The sequence below is a fragment of the Sminthopsis crassicaudata genome, chromosome 1 (assembly GCF_048593235.1).
Source record: "Sminthopsis crassicaudata isolate SCR6 chromosome 1, ASM4859323v1, whole genome shotgun sequence".
NCBI lineage: Eukaryota > Metazoa > Chordata > Mammalia > Dasyuromorphia > Dasyuridae > Sminthopsis > Sminthopsis crassicaudata.
The window spans coordinates 424,669,110-424,685,230 of NC_133617.1; the positions used below are offsets into that span (position 1 = coordinate 424,669,110).

Below are 16,121 nucleotides of genomic sequence, written 5' to 3' on the forward strand. Positions count from 1 at the left end.
TCTATGAGTGTTTTCCTCATTTTACAGATGAGGGAGTAAACAGATTCAGAGTATTTGTAATTTGCCTAGTCACGTTGCTAGTATCATAGACTGATTTTAAATTCAGATTTTTATGATTTCCAAGTCCAGTGGCCTATCCACTCTCTTCCAGAGCCTCCCTATCCACCCCAGGATACTATTAGAAGTTTTATATCTAGGCATATAATAGTCTTATGAAAATTGGTTTCCTCTAATAACTGACATAGTGGTTTGGTAAAACTGAATTTTGAAGAAGAAATGTTTAGGTGGAAGAGCCTGATAATTTGCCTCCTTTGTGATGAGGTAAACATTTCAAAGTTTCTAATCTACTGATGGAAGCTTAGTAGCTTGCTAATATAGAGTACATTACCATTTAATTTATGTCAGGATTAAGCAGAGTTTAGTATAGTAGAAGATTGGAAATTGCATTTAAAATAACTCATTCTAAACCAGAAAGGGCTTCCTAGAGTTTAAGAAATTGAAAGTCAGAAGTCGTTAGACAGCTTGGTGTAGGGGAAAGCATTTAGTACTCAAGTCATGAAGACGAGTTCAAATCCAACTTTGGAAACTATGACAATGAACAAGTTACTTACTTTCTTTGATATTCAGTTTTCTCAAAATAAAATAAATGATTAAAATCAAACAGTTATAAAATACAAAAGCGACACAGTCCTTTTCCTCAAGGAACTAACATTCTTGTAAGAGAAGAAAATACATATAGGGCATATGTGGCCAGGGAAAGGGTGTGGGAAAAATCACAGAGATGGTCAGTGCAGCCATAGGACAAGTGGTTTTGATAGCCTTACAAAATGCATTGGAAGTATTAAGTTGATTACTGCTCCCAGAACAAGAGGTGAAAATTATATAAGGGGGCGATGGTGAAAGGAAGAGAAAAGAGAGGAAAGACAGAGTGAGGTGGAGAAAGGGAAGATTACTTTGCATTCACTAACCTATAAGAACAACCCTTCCTCCAAACTAGGGATCACATCCCCAGTGATATGGATCATGGTCTTAGAAGTTCTGGTTCAGAGGGAACCATTTTAAAAAGAGAGAGAAATAGTGTTAGGTTCCATGGCAAGATGCATGAAGTGGAAGAATGTTTAAATGAGAACGATATTTTCACTTATCTCACTGGGCTGTTGTGAGAAACAAATGAGACAATTTATATAATTTGTTATATGATAAAGCCCTTATATGAATGATAAAAGTTACTATGACATATTTTAAGAGAAGGTTATATCAAAGCTGGTTTGTTTGGGTCATTTAATATGCATTCTTGATATTTGACCTTGATTAGGAAAGTCAAGTTGAGAATGAGTGTAACCATGGAATTTGGCATTTCTTGATAACACCAGTTGTATATGTTGCTGTATTTTCATAATAGCAATTGGAAATATTTTGATTCTACTTTTGTCTCTATGTGCCACTTTCCCCCTCCCAGTAATATGCAAATTCATTAATTTAGTACTTTCATTTTTTTCTATATCTTAGCACTCAACCTAGTATCAGACTTAAAGTAGGGTATAAATAAATGCTAATTGATTAGGATTCTATTTTTGGTTCTGATAGGTTGTCTTTGACCCTATGTTCCTGATTTTGTATTGTTACAGTTTGGTTTGCATAACAGAATTTCACTGAAGTCTTAAAAATGGAATAGGTTTCAGTTTGAGCATGTACTTTAATGCCAAAAGAAATGTTTTTTTTTTAAAAAGGGCACCATAGCTTTTTGATGGCAGGAAGGTCAATGGTTCATTGTCCTGGTAAATGGAAGTCTTAGGTCAGGGCTTGCCAAAACAGTGACTCAAATCCTGTCCACTATCCCAAATGATATCCCAATCAGAAACAAAGCAGTGGATTTAAGCTAATGTAGTCATCACCAGTCACAGGCATGCTTCCTAGCATGACTTCACCCATAAAAATTAAATTTAAAGATGACTGCAGCAAAAAGCCTAGCAAAAGCCAACCTTTTAGTATATCTTCAAATAAGTATGACCGGAATGTTAGAAAACTTACATGCAATTTGTATTTTAACTCAGTCTGCTGTAGGAAATAAAAAAGAATAATAGCAAACATTTATGTAATAGTTTTTAAGGTTTACAAAGTGCTTTATATAATTTTGATTCTCATTTGTACTCATATGTACTTTATGCTCTGAGAGGTATATGTTGTTATTATACTGATTCTGCAGATACGGAAACTGAGGTAGTGGAGCCTAAAGTGACTTGCCCAGGATCATATAGCTACTGAGTGTCTGAGGCAGTATCAGATTTAAAGATCTCAGAATTCTTTCATGATCCAAAAGCTTATTATTTCTATCGGTTACTCCTAGGGAATAACTTATATTCAGGCACTGGAAAAAGGTGGCCTAAAATACACACACACACACACACACACACACACACACACGTATATATTGTAGAGTAGAAGTTATTAACTTTTTTGGATGCCTTAGGCTATCTATTAAAACCTGTGGACCCCTTCTCATTATCAGGTTTTAAAATAATGAAAAAAATTAGCTAAAGTTGATGAAAATAAAGATATATTTTCCCTACTCAAAATTACAGATATTCTGAAATTATAAACTTTGGGTTAAGAACTTTTTTTAATAGTTTATTTCATTTATTTTGGCCCAGGCCTATGATTAATATGTGGAACTCTCAGTGTCAAAACTCCCTCTAGTGATGCAGATCAACAACTTATTGAGGTTTTTGAGGCACTGAGAGAATAATTTAACTTGCCCATAAACCAGAATGTTTTAGAGGCAACACTTGAACCTTGGTTTCCTTAACTCCAAAGTCAGAGACTTGTCTACTTTGTTATACTGTGTTATACTAAAGCATCCATTTTATGCATTTATTTATATATGTAAATGCACATACATATGTTGTTCAGCTATATCTATATATACATGTATACAAATCATGGGTATATTTACAAGTATATGCCATTTGCATGGGTAACACTTTCCCTGGTCCAAAATAGCTCCTTATTGTAAGACTTTATGAGATTGCCAACAAAGAATGAAGCCAAATACTTACAATAAGAACCGAGACAATTCCCTTAGCAAAGGACATTCATAAACTGTGGGGCATCTCTGAAACTGTGTCACCTCTCAGCATGATGCATAGGAGGAAACTTTAAAAGAGAACCACAGAGAAGGGAAATCAAAGAAGGGAAAATGGACACTTCCAAGACCCCAGAAAGTGTTCTCTGTTTTAAAAAGGAATTTCAGGTCAGACTATTCTATGGAATAGAACGTTTATTTCAAATGCAAATGTGTTCTTAGGGGGCAACCTTATGAGTCTGGTGCAGGCATTATATTGTATTTTCCTTTATGTTTAGTGTACAGAATAGTCCCAAATAAAATTTTATGAGCTGCTGTGGTCAACATATAATATGTACCCACCCTAGTCACATTTCTTAAGTAATATCTAGCTTGCGATTCTAGGGAAGTCCGTCAAACAGCCATTATCCCCAAACAAAAATACTATGATCAAGGATTTCCTGATCTCTCTTCTTTCCCTGGGACTTGTAATAGTAGTTCTTGCTTGTCTCATAATTCTGTATAAGTATATTTTAGACAGCTTTCTCCATGTTCTGACTATCCATGGAGGACATAGTATATTTCTAAGATTTTTTGAAAATAGTATTTTCCAGATATTTTTCATCTCTGCCAAAACACATGTGGCTTTAAAGTTAAACTCTGGAGTTGAATCTTGGCTCTGAATCTGCCTGTAAGTTATTGGACAAGTTATATAACCAGTTTGGACCTTAGTTTCCTTATCTGTAAAATGAGATGGCTCTATTAAATAATCTCCAGTTTTTCTCCTATTTCCTATGAGCCAACATATTTACTCATATATATTATGATTCATGTGTACAGAAGCTTGCCCTGTGAAAAAATAGTACCCCTATTTGCTCATTTTTCATTCAGTATTAAGGGTAATCAAAAGTCAACTGAAATGGCAAAATCACTTGAAAAATATCTATTACCTTTGCAAATGTGAAATTCACTCATTTAATAAATATTTATTGAGATTCCACTATATGCAGGTCCCTATACTAAAAGATACTATTACTGTCACTAATAATAAGAATGAAAAGAAATTAATAGATGGGTATTAGAAGATATTTAATCTTTGAAATTCTACTTTGACAATTAAAAAGGAAAAAAACAAAACTCTTCAGAATGGGGATTTGTTTATTCTGCTTCTTTAGTATCATATCCAACAATCCTATTGAGTGTGAATTGTCTTTCTGAGTCTTTAAATTTTGTCAAAGTTGGTTGTTATCCTTGTAGAGAGACATGATTATCTGGCAATGGGACAGTATCTGAACATCACCATAGCATACAATCAGCATTAGCCATCTCATTCTCATTCTCCTTTCTTTCTTCATTAGCCTTTGACACTTCTGCCTTCTAGTTGAAGGAACTAGTAAGAAAGCCCATGGCATCAATATGCTAGGGCTGTCTTGATTTATACTCTAAGCATGTGCCTGCTATATGCTAGGCACTAATATAGATGCTGGGAATTTAGAAACAAAAGTGAAATCATCCCTGACCTAAATGAATTTGCCTTCTAATAGGGAAGCATCATACACACGTGCATATATATGAATAAATAGAAATATACACAAAGCAAATATAAATTGTTCTTGTTCATCCTTTATTTTTAAAGAGGACCAATGGCATCGTGAGGGCGATGTCTTAACTTTTGTGCATAAATGGGATGTGATTCAGAACTTCCCAAATTCATCAGCTGCATTCTCTCCTCCAGAATCAGTGAGGTCCAGTGGCAAGACAAAGGTCAATATGGCTGGCAATAGCTCAGGATGCAGTGAGTGATCTTGACCTTTTAAAATTTAGGTCTCAGTTTGTCTGAGACTGGATCCATTCAGGGACTAAGAACTAGGTAAAAATTGAGATTAGGTAAATGAGATTTTACTATGGTAAATAGAATCTTTTTTTCATTTTTTATTTATTTTTTAAACCATCATTTAACATCTATTTACCATCACTGAGGTATTAATCTAGGAGAAGTTTTTTCTCAGAACTTCAGGCCAGAGCAGAAAACAATTGCTATTTATACAAATTCTAAGCCAACAAAAAGCAAACAATAAGTTTCAAGGGGGCTTAAAAGTGGGAGACCATGAAAAGATTATTATAGGAGGTGGTACTTACTATGCATTTGAAAGAAAGGTAGAAATATAAGAGTAGAAGTGAATTCTAAGCATGAAACATCACCTTTGCAAAGACTGAGAGATCAGAGATACAATGTAACTGCCCACCACAGTGTTCTGACATAGTAGTTGAGTATGATTTTAAAAATTTCCTATGAGGACTTCTTGAGCCATCTTGTTTGTAAAGGTCAACTGATTCTTCAAATCAACTGATTCTTCTTCAAAGGTTCATCTGTGAGATATCTATCAATGTCTTTTATGGTTGAGTGTTATTATATTAATGCCAAATAGGGGATGTGGTCTATCCTGACATGGTGGTGTTTTATGAGTGCAAATTCAAGAACATAATTACAAATATAAGCGTATGGAAGAATCTGTGATTTCTTCATATATGTCTATGTATTTATGCATGTGCACATACATGTACACAAAGCATTTGAGCTGCTTGATGATAAGTAGATGGAATTTCAGGCTTGGAGTCAGGAAGATTCATCTTCCTCAGTTCAAATCTAGCTTCTTACATTTATTAGCTGTATGTCCTAAAACAAGTGACTGAACCCTTTTTTACCTCAGTTTCCTCATCTGTAAAATGACTTGAAGTCTAAAGAAATGGCAAAGCAGTCTGGTATCTTTGTCAAGAAAACCCCAACTGGGATCACAAAAAGTCAGACACATTGGAAACAATTGGACAACAACAACTACACATATAAAAGCACTTTACCTTTTAATTCCAAGGCCTTTACAGTCAATCATTTTAGCATTTCAGGACACATGGTGCTGTCTCTGCAAAAATGAAAATGTTCTGAAAGGCTTGGAAAGTTTTCACTTCCCAGTCCAAGCTGTGCATAGGAACAGAAAAGGCCAGATGGAATGTGAGACCTAATCAGCTGAGAACCAGCTGGGAGAGCATCCCTGCTTCATTTTCTCTGGATCTCTGGTTGGGGTGAGTGTCTTGTCTGGACCAGGGCTCAGAGATTTCATTTTGATGACCTCTCTCTCTGGCTGTCTGTGTGCTTTAGGGAATAGGAGTTGGATTCAAAGTTGGCAGGAGGTCTGAGAATAAGCTGCTGGTTTCCTGTTTCCAGAGAAAGAAATGTCAAGTTGACAGAAGGTTTGCGGAAAATTGCTGGCCTGCAAATACTTTAACTTCTCTGTAGTAGGCCCAACCTTGAGACTAAAGTCTCAAGTGGTTAGCAAGGTACTGGTGCCTTACATAGTAAGTGCTATATAAAAGTTACTTAATATGATGATAATGATGATGATGGTGATGGTGATCATGTAGTACTTCTTAGTTAATGATGTACTTCATATACATGAGGTTTTTAAGGCAAGGACCTTGTTTTTTTCCCTTAAAGTTTCTCAGATTGTTGACTGATTTTGGACACATCCCAGGGTGTGTCCAATAATCTTAAGGAGAGATGTGATTTAAAAAAAATAATTTCAATTGAAAGCAATCGTAAAACTAGTACATTCCTTATAGCTCTTTTTTTCCTCCACAGATACAACAAAATGGGAATGTAACTTTATGAAATCAAGCAAACAGTATTAAAATTGTAGGAGTTTGAATATAGAAAGGATCTCAAGATCACACAGCAAGTTAGTGATATAGTTGGAATTAGAACCCAAAGATCTTGACTTCCAGACCATATCACCTAGAACTGTTGGCACTGGTGTGATATATTCACAAGGTTTGAGATTCATCAATTTTAGAGAGATGGGAGTATTATTTTACTATTGAGAAGCAGTTTAATAGATTAAAAAGTAAGCTATAAAATGGATTCTAGTTTCACGTGTGAGATTTCCTAGCCAGGAAATTATGAGCGAGTTATGTAAATTCTGAGCCTCAGTTTCCTCAACTATAAAATGGGGATAATAATGAATTACACTGCCTCATTTATGATATTATTGTGAGGAAAGCAGAGTACGCCATAAATGTGAATTGTTATTATGCTTTTCATTACCCTGAGAGGTAGAGAACTTGGATGGAACCCTTTGATTTGGGAATCAGGAATACTTGGATTTAAGCCCTGCTTCTGATACATAATATTAGTGTGATCTTATACAAGTCAATTAAACTTTTATTGAGTTAGGTTAATACTTAAGGCATAGAATACATGCTAGAGGGGAGTTTTCTTCTATCATTAAAATCCTAAGTCCCCACATGCCTATAATGTGCAAGTGACTGTGCTAAATGCTTCACAAATATTTACAACTCTTGGTAGTAGATACTGTTATCATATGGTAGATTCTGTATTTGAAGCTTGCCCAGGATCATCTAGCTAGTCTGAGGCTGGATTTCAATTCATCTTCCTGACTCTGGACTTGTGCTCCATCCATTGTGCCACCTAGCTTAACTGGAAATTGGAAAAAGAGCAGATCAGGTGAGAAGAAAAGGCCAAAAGCTTTTCTTTGACCATAAATTTGATATGAATCAATCACATAAATTATCTGCTCTCGAGGCTAATGCATTTTTGAGCTTCTACATCAGTAGAAGCCATTGAGGCAGCAAGGTGGCACAAATAGTTTCAGCAGAAGTCCTAAAATCAGGAAAGTTGTACACTTAATAACACTCTGGCCTCAGGCAAATCATGTAGCCAATATTTGCCTCAGTCTTCTCAACTGTAAAACGGGGATAATAACAGAATTTATATCAAAGGATTATTGTAAGACTCAAATGAGATAATATTTGGAAAGTGCTTAGTATAGTACCAGGTGCATAGGCCCTATATAAATGCTTATCCTTCCTGCTTTACCTGCTAGTGCCCAGAACCAGGGAGATGATAGTCTTATTGTACTTTTTACTAGTCATAGAATTTTGCATTCAAATATATGCATATCTAGAGAAATGGTAAACAGGATGAGAGAACATGTCTTAAGAGGAGCAACTGAAGGAACTACTTGTGTTCAACAAGGTAAACAGAATTTTATTTCAAATGTGTGAAAGGCTGTCATGTGGAATCAAGATTAGAAATATTCCATATAACTCCAGAAGGCAACATTAGGACCAACAGATGGAAAACAGACAAACATACATATATGTACATGTATATTCTCTTTCTATATAATTCTAATTATTAGAAATTAGATACTATATTAAGTAGTGAGTTCCATATTGTTGGAATATTTTAATAGGTATCCAAACCAGAAAAATAATTTATCAGAGATAATATAAAAGATGTTTCAGATGAAGATTAGAGTATAAAGCTTCAAAGGCCTCTTCTTATGTAAGATTTTATGATTTCATTTGATTCTCACAACTATCTTTTGAAGGAGCCAGAATAGATATTATCCTCATCAGATGGCTGAAGAAACTGAATCTCAAGAAAAGGTGAGTAAGTTGCTCATAAATTCATGGGAATTAAGTGGTAAAATGAGAAGGAAGGAAGGAAGGAGGGAAGCAAGAAATCATTTATTAAATGTTCTATGTCACTCAGTTTGTCTGAAATTTTAAGATACAGGTTTTTCAGGTTTAAAATAAAGAAAGCACAGGTGAGTTAATGAGATAATTACAGGTAACAGTTTTGTATTATTGGCATTCAAGAAGCAAAGCAGCGTCTGCCTTTGATTTGGCTGTGAAGTAAAAAAAAGTTGTGAAATTATGGACAACATTTGACGTTGTTTGCTTAATTTTTTATGAAAAGGGGGCTAGTATTATAAAATGTATGTGTTTTTCTGTAGGAGAATAGAAATATAAATAACACATGCCTTGAGACATCCTTCATCTCATCCCTCTTCCTCCTCCCCCATCCCATGTGTTATGAACAGGAGAATGTTTTCTCATCCTGGTTTGTAATTGATCAGTAAACTGGCTCTGTTCTGGATTACATCATGCCTAGTATTCATTTCTGCATTTTGACTTTGGGAATGCATTTCCCCTAGGACTTGATGGACAATTAATAGAGAACTTGGAATCCCTAACTCTGTGTTAAAGATTGAGGTGACTGTTAATGAGTTCTTAGTACCCCTTCCCCCACCATTTTCATTCATTTTCAGATACCAGTTTTTCAACCCAAGACTCAGAAAGGTCTCTAAGAAGTAGAAAACTTTTGGGCTATGTAGTCTGTAAGTAGGGATTTTTTACCTAGGCGGAGTTCAGACTTTTTAGACTTGGATGAGGAAAAAAGTTTATATATTTATTTTAATGTAATTGGTTTCCTTTTTAACCTTATATATTTTATTTCATTCACATAAAAACATTATTTTAAGATGAGATCCACAGACTTTGCCAGGCTGTTTAAGGGTTTTATGACATAAAATAAATAAGAATCTCAGCTATAAAAGTTGGTAAGAGAGATAGTATGGTAGAATGTGTGAAGTACTGGCCTTGGAGTAATGAATTGGGGTGCCATTGTTTTTCAGTCATGTTCAACTCTTTGGGACCCCATTTAGAGTTTTCTTGGCCCAATTACTGAAATGATTTTCCATTTTTTCCAGCTTATTTTTCAGCTGAGGAAACTGAGGCAAATATATTGAGTGACTTGCCCAGAGACATATAGTTAATAAGTGTTTAAGACCAGATTTGAACTCAGCAAGATGTCTTCCTGACAGTAAGCCCAGCAATATGTACACTATGCTACCTAGTTGTCCTTTGTAATATGAAAACTTTGGTTTACCTTATGATATTCCTAGCTATGTAGCTATATATTCCTGGCCAGAGCCTTAGTTTCTTCAACTTTTAATGGACATAAGAACACTTGTGCTACTTCTACTATATCACAGAGTTATTGTAAAGAAAGCATTTTTCAAACTTTGAAGCACCATGTAAATCAATGTGCTTATTTATTTGCCATTTGGGGCTACCAAATTAAAACCCACAAGCATTTATTAAGCACAAGTATTATGTGGGGAGATAGACAAAAATGAAAGCAAACAAACAACATAGCTTTCCTCCAAGCTTACATATTAAGCAACATAAATATAGGGAAGTATATGCATGACAGGTTTTTTTTTTCTTTTGGCTATTCCAGAAATATTTTTTCACATAAAAATACTAAAGTGCCCCCAAAATGAGGCACTGAAACATTACATGCATATTATGCAAAGAATTGAATTTTAAAAAGCAAGTAAATCAGCCTTTATGGCCAACTTTTTGTTTGCCCTTTCCATTATTCAAATACATCTTTGTTAAAATAAGTACAAAGGGGGCCACTAGATGTCTTATTGACTAGAGTATCGGCCCTGAAGCCTGGAGGACCTGAGTTCAAATCCAGCCTCAGACACTTAACTCTTCCTAGCTATGTGACCTTGAATAAGTCACCTAACCCCAATTACCTCACCAAAAAAGAACAAAAAAAATAATAAAAATATGCATAATTAGAGGAGCGAATTGTGAGAATTAAAACTAGGAGAATCAGGATATGTTCAATCATTTCAGTCACATCTGACCTCTCATGACCCTATTTGGCATTTTCTTAGCAAAGATACTGGAGTGGTTTGCCATTTCCTTTTCCAGATAAAGTAACTGAGGCAAACAGAATTAAATGATTCACCCAGGATCACACAGGTAGTAAGTATCTTAGGCCAGATTTGAGCTCAGGAAAATGAGTCTTCCTGACTCCAGATCTAGCCCTCTAGCCATTGTACCATTTATCAGCCTCCAGAGCATCAGGAAAAACTTTCTAAAAGAAGATCTCTATGAGCTGAGAGTAAGTCCTATGACCCCATGGCTAAGGATAAATTTCATCATCACTGAAAATCATACAAATCATGGATTATTGGACCTCTAAATCCAAGTTAACTTTGTGATAATAAGATTTTGTGATAATTCATCCAGGAGCTTTTGGTTAAAAGAAAAATCTCAGACAAGGAACATCTGGGAAAAACCAATATAATTTAACATTATATTAGTTTCATCTAGATGCATCTCACACATTCTATGAGAGAAATTGCAAGCAAGCAGATAGAACTTTAGATCATCATGGAGGAATGGGAGTGGAGGGAGGAGCCTATTGGGTTCTTGGCCAGATGTCTAAGTATATGGTAAAAGAGAGTTAATAGATGTTGGGGAAATGTACCACATGTGAAACAGATCTCACCATTGGCATCTTTTCAGAAACACTTAGCAAGGTTGCAGATGAAGGACACCCACTGCTGGAAACAGAGCTGAAGATATATTCTTGGACTCAAGAAAGAAACACAGAGGACACATTATCATGTAGAATGATTACTAGACTAATGAGCCTTGAGGGGAGGAAAATTGACTACAAAACAAATTAAATGGGCACCTGACATTCTGGTGTTCTCTATATAAACAGGAAATAACAGTCCTCTGTGTGTGTGTGTGTGTGTGTGTGTATGTGTTTGTGTTGTGTCCTCATTCTCTGTTATTTATCTAAGTAAACCTAGTACATGTGAAATGATCCAACCATTCTGGAGAGCAATTTAGAACTATGCCTACAGGGCTATAAAACTGTGCATATCTTTTGAGTCAGCAGTGCCAATACTGGGTCTGTATCCCAAGGAAGTCTTAAAATAGAGGGAAAAGGACCCACATGTGCAAAAATGTTTGTAGTAACCCTTTTTGTGATAGTGAAGAATTGGAAAAGGAATAGATAGATACCCATTAATTAGGAAATAACTGAACAAGTTGTGGTATATGAAGGTAATGTAATATATTAAAAAAAAATGATGAACAAACTGATTTTAGAAAGACCTGGAAAGACTTACAAGAACTAATGCTGAGTGAAACAAGCAGAACCAGGAATGCATTGTACAGAATAACAGCAAGAATGTGTGATGATCAACTATGAAAGAGTTGGTTCTTCTCAGTGGTTCAGTGATCCAAAGCAATCCCAATAGATTTTGAACAGAAAATGTCATCTACATCCAGAAAAAGAATTAAGGATACTGAATGTAAATCAACACATGCTATGTTCACTTCCCTTTTCTATTTTTTCTCTCTCCCATGGTTTTTCCCTTTTGCTCTGATTTTTCTCTCCCAACATGATTCATAAAGCAATGTGTATTAAAAATAAGTTTAAAAATGATCTAAATAAAACAATTGTTAAAGATGAAAGAAAAAAGTAAACCTAGTACAAAGTATACATTGTTAGGTTGAAACTTTTCTTTCTTTTCAGAATGGAGATTATGAACATAGTGGATTCATTGCCAAGATGACATTTCTCTTTAAGGAGTAATTCTTTAGAATGGAAGCTTAAGCACCAATTCTTTGACTGTCCATCTCCCTTTCCAAAATAATCAAATCCCTAATGACCAGAATATTTGGAAAATGAATCTCTAATAATAAAGATATAATATATACATGATCCACATCAGGAGTTCTACTACTTTTAGTGGTTAAAGCAGAAGGAAATGGGCAGAAAATACGCTATATTGTCAATACAATATAACTAGATTTGGGGCCAAAATACCTTTTTAAATATATTTTATACTATTTGTTATTATCTGTGTGACCTTGGAAAAATTAATATAGATAGACAGATAGTTACATACATGTATCCCTTCATAAATGTAATTTTCTTGAGTACACTTTTCATTTAAAAAATAATTTCTAATGCTTTTTAGCATATAGTAGGCAATAAATACCTTTTGACTAAAATCATCTAATCTTTATAGGACTTAATTTTCCCTATCTGAAAAATGTGCAAATTGGTTTAGCTGATCCATAAAATTCTTTCCAAATTTTAATCTATGATTCTAGCAAAGATAATTTAACTTTTGAAGATCGGCTAAGAAAATAAGATTTAGGTTCCTTGGACCCATTAATAACTGAGTTGGGAACAAGAAATGCAAGAAGATCTCACAAATGTCTAATTACAATTTTAAGCTTTAATAGATTATTAATAACAATTAAAGCTTAACTAAAACTTTTGGGATATATCCTAAAATGATGGCTGTCAAATATTTCTCTGACAGTCAGTTACATGAAACAACAATTAAAGAGTTGAGCTACCCTTTCTGATCCTACCTTGGTTGCCTTTGGCCTAATTCTCTCTCTAGATTGTGACTGCTGTCACTAATAAAATACATCAATATGGTCAGGACTCATGCAGCCAAATAAGTTGTTGATAAATTAATGGATTATTGGCATTAAAGAGTTATTTAAATAACTGATCTAGAGCTTTGGAACTTTTCAATAAGAAGGGAATAGGGAATGAGATAATGAAATAGAAGGCTAATGGAGACATGCATTTCCCTCTGGTTTTTGAAAAGTAAGAAAATTTCTCATCTCTTTAGGGAATGTAGGTGTTCTGCATGTTCACAGAAATGAAAAAGATGAATCCATTTGAAGAATCCTTCAAGCCCTGAGCTTCTTTGAAAAGCACAGCAGAAGCATAAAATGTTGGTGACAACAGTCTCTTCCAACCTCTCGAATATCACTACATTACACTTGCCTATTGCTTCCAGTTCTTAATTCTCTGGAGAAGGTGACTCATGTTTACCAGGAACTCCATTTGAATTGTGATTTCTTCTTTTATCCTGTCACTGAAAGCTCATTATTTACTGTTCCTGTTAATAATAATGAAAACACATTCCTGGATTAAGGCATGATAAATGATAAATTTTTGAAAGGTTATTGTTAATAAAGGTAGAATTAACAGTGCCACAAATAATTGTAACCTTAGAGGGCTTAGTAAATCCCCTGCAGCAAAATGATTAAAAAAAAAACTTTAAAATTCAGCTGACTTTTAATATAGGATGATCTTAAATGACCCTTAACATTTATTACATACTAATGACCTTTATGGAATTGGAAAAGGTAGTTATAATAACTTTGTGCATTAAAATCTGGCGGCACAGTGAATAGAACCAACTGGTCTTGAAATCAGGAAAATTCATCTTCCTGAGTTCAAATTCACCTCACATACTTTCTAGCTATATGACCTTGGGCAAGTCACTTAACCCTGTTTGTGTCCATTTCCTCATGGTAAAATGAGTTGGAGAAGAAAATGGAAAACAACTCTGGTATCTCTGTTAAGAAAACCCCCAAATAGGGTCAGGGAGAGTTGGACAAAATTAAAACAACTGAACAACAGCAACAACGAATGTATAGATTTTTGGATAGATAATAAACTGATACAAATTGACTTCCATTCAGGTAACATCATGTACTTAAGATACTGGGCTAAGTTATAGGGATAATGAATAGACACAATGTAGTACAAAGAGATAGGCACTAACTCTGTGATTTCATCAGCACAGAGAATTTCTAGATGAGCAAATCCCCCCTTGCAATGTAGTTCAGCCTCTTCTCTTCCATATATCATCTTAGAGTTTTCTAGGAAACTGAGAGGTTAAGTGACTTGCCCAGAGTCATACAGGTAGAATACATTAGAGATGAGACTTGGACACAGGAAGAGGTATGGAAGGTATACTTTTCTAGACATGAAAGACAGACTTTGAAAAAGCCCAGGGAAATTAAGTAGCACATCGGTTTCACTAGAGAGTGTGGATAGAAGTAATGTGAAATAAAGTTGGTAAGGTATATGGGAATGCCATTGTGGAGGATTTTAAATGCCAGGCTTAGGATTTTTGTATTTTATCCTATAAACTATAAGTAGCCATTTAACATTTCTGAATAAGGAACCGGCATAGATAAAATTATTTTAAATGTCTGAGATAATATGACACCCTAAGTTATTTACCTTGTTACAGTTTCATAAAAAGACAGCACATTTCAGGGAATTGCCAAAAGTAGATCAAATTCTTCCCAATTTTATGTATTTATCAATAATATTGTTTTATATATAATAGGCAATGGAGTGAAATGCCTTTTTCAGAGTAACATAGATTGAGATTTGAACTCAGATCCTCCTGATTCCAGGGACAGTGCCCCTAATTCTCCATTTTAGATGCTTGGTTTCACTGTATAGATTAGCATGAGACTAGTTGAGGAAGAATTTCCAACTAGACAAAAAATTCTGGAAAAACTGGAGAGCAGCAGTTGAATAGAAATCAGGCTTAGGTCATTCTCTCAGCCTAGTAAATATTAAAGTCCATACCAAAAATATGGTTTGACTTGGAGGAGAGTTTTTGACCAAACAAGAAATAGAGGTAATTACAAAAGATATAATGGAGAATTTCATTTGCATGAAATTGAAAAACTTTTACTTTAACAATATTAGTGGATCCAGGATAAGAAGGAACACCTTTGATCGAGAAAAAACAAAAACAAACAAAATAATACCCATTACATCCATTATCTCTAAGGTTCTGTTATATGAGATACTTAAGGAACCATACACACACACACACACACACACACACACACACACACATTATTATCAAATGATATATTCAAAAACTATGATCAGTTTTCAAGAATTACAAACTTTTAATAAACCCACGATAACTCTCAAAATAACTAATAATAAGAAAAATGTTAATACGAATTAATTCTGAGGTTTCACCTCCTTTCCTCATTCCCAGGAAATTGGTAAAGAGAACAAAACATGGTTAAAGTAGAGGAATATTCATAAAATATACATACATTCTTGGTGGAGTTAAGAACTCCTGAAAAACACTCTGAAAAGGAATTTGGAATTTAGGTTAAAGGAGTATTCACAAGGTTCATATTGTTTGTCCCAAGGACTTCTTTAATACATATATGCTAAGGCGGCCAGACAAAAAGACAGTAGCCCCACATACACAAAAAATATATATAACAGCAAAAAAAAAGTGACAAGGCAGATGCTAATCTACAGGGAATAGTGGAACAAATTATTTTTCATAAATGTAGTAGAAAAATGTGGCACAATAAATTATTAATATAAAAATCCAGAGAAATATTGGAATATTTCAATTGAACTGATAAATACTGAAGCAAGTAGAATCAAGAAAACATATATAGTATGACTAAAAAAAGAAAATGTAAAGAAGTACCAGTAACAACAATCTAAAAAATGAAACTGAACATTCAGTGTTTATAATGACCAAGTCTTTTCATAAAGAAGAGGTGAGAA

At 34.5% G+C, this 16,121-nt stretch overlaps 1 protein-coding gene across 23 annotated transcripts in view; it reads left to right on the plus strand.

Annotated features, from left to right (window-relative positions):
• The window catches only part of RBFOX1 (RNA binding fox-1 homolog 1), a 2,692,248-nt gene that overhangs the window by 1,034,296 nt on the left and 1,641,831 nt on the right, over positions 1–16,121 (plus strand). The window lies entirely within an intron of this gene.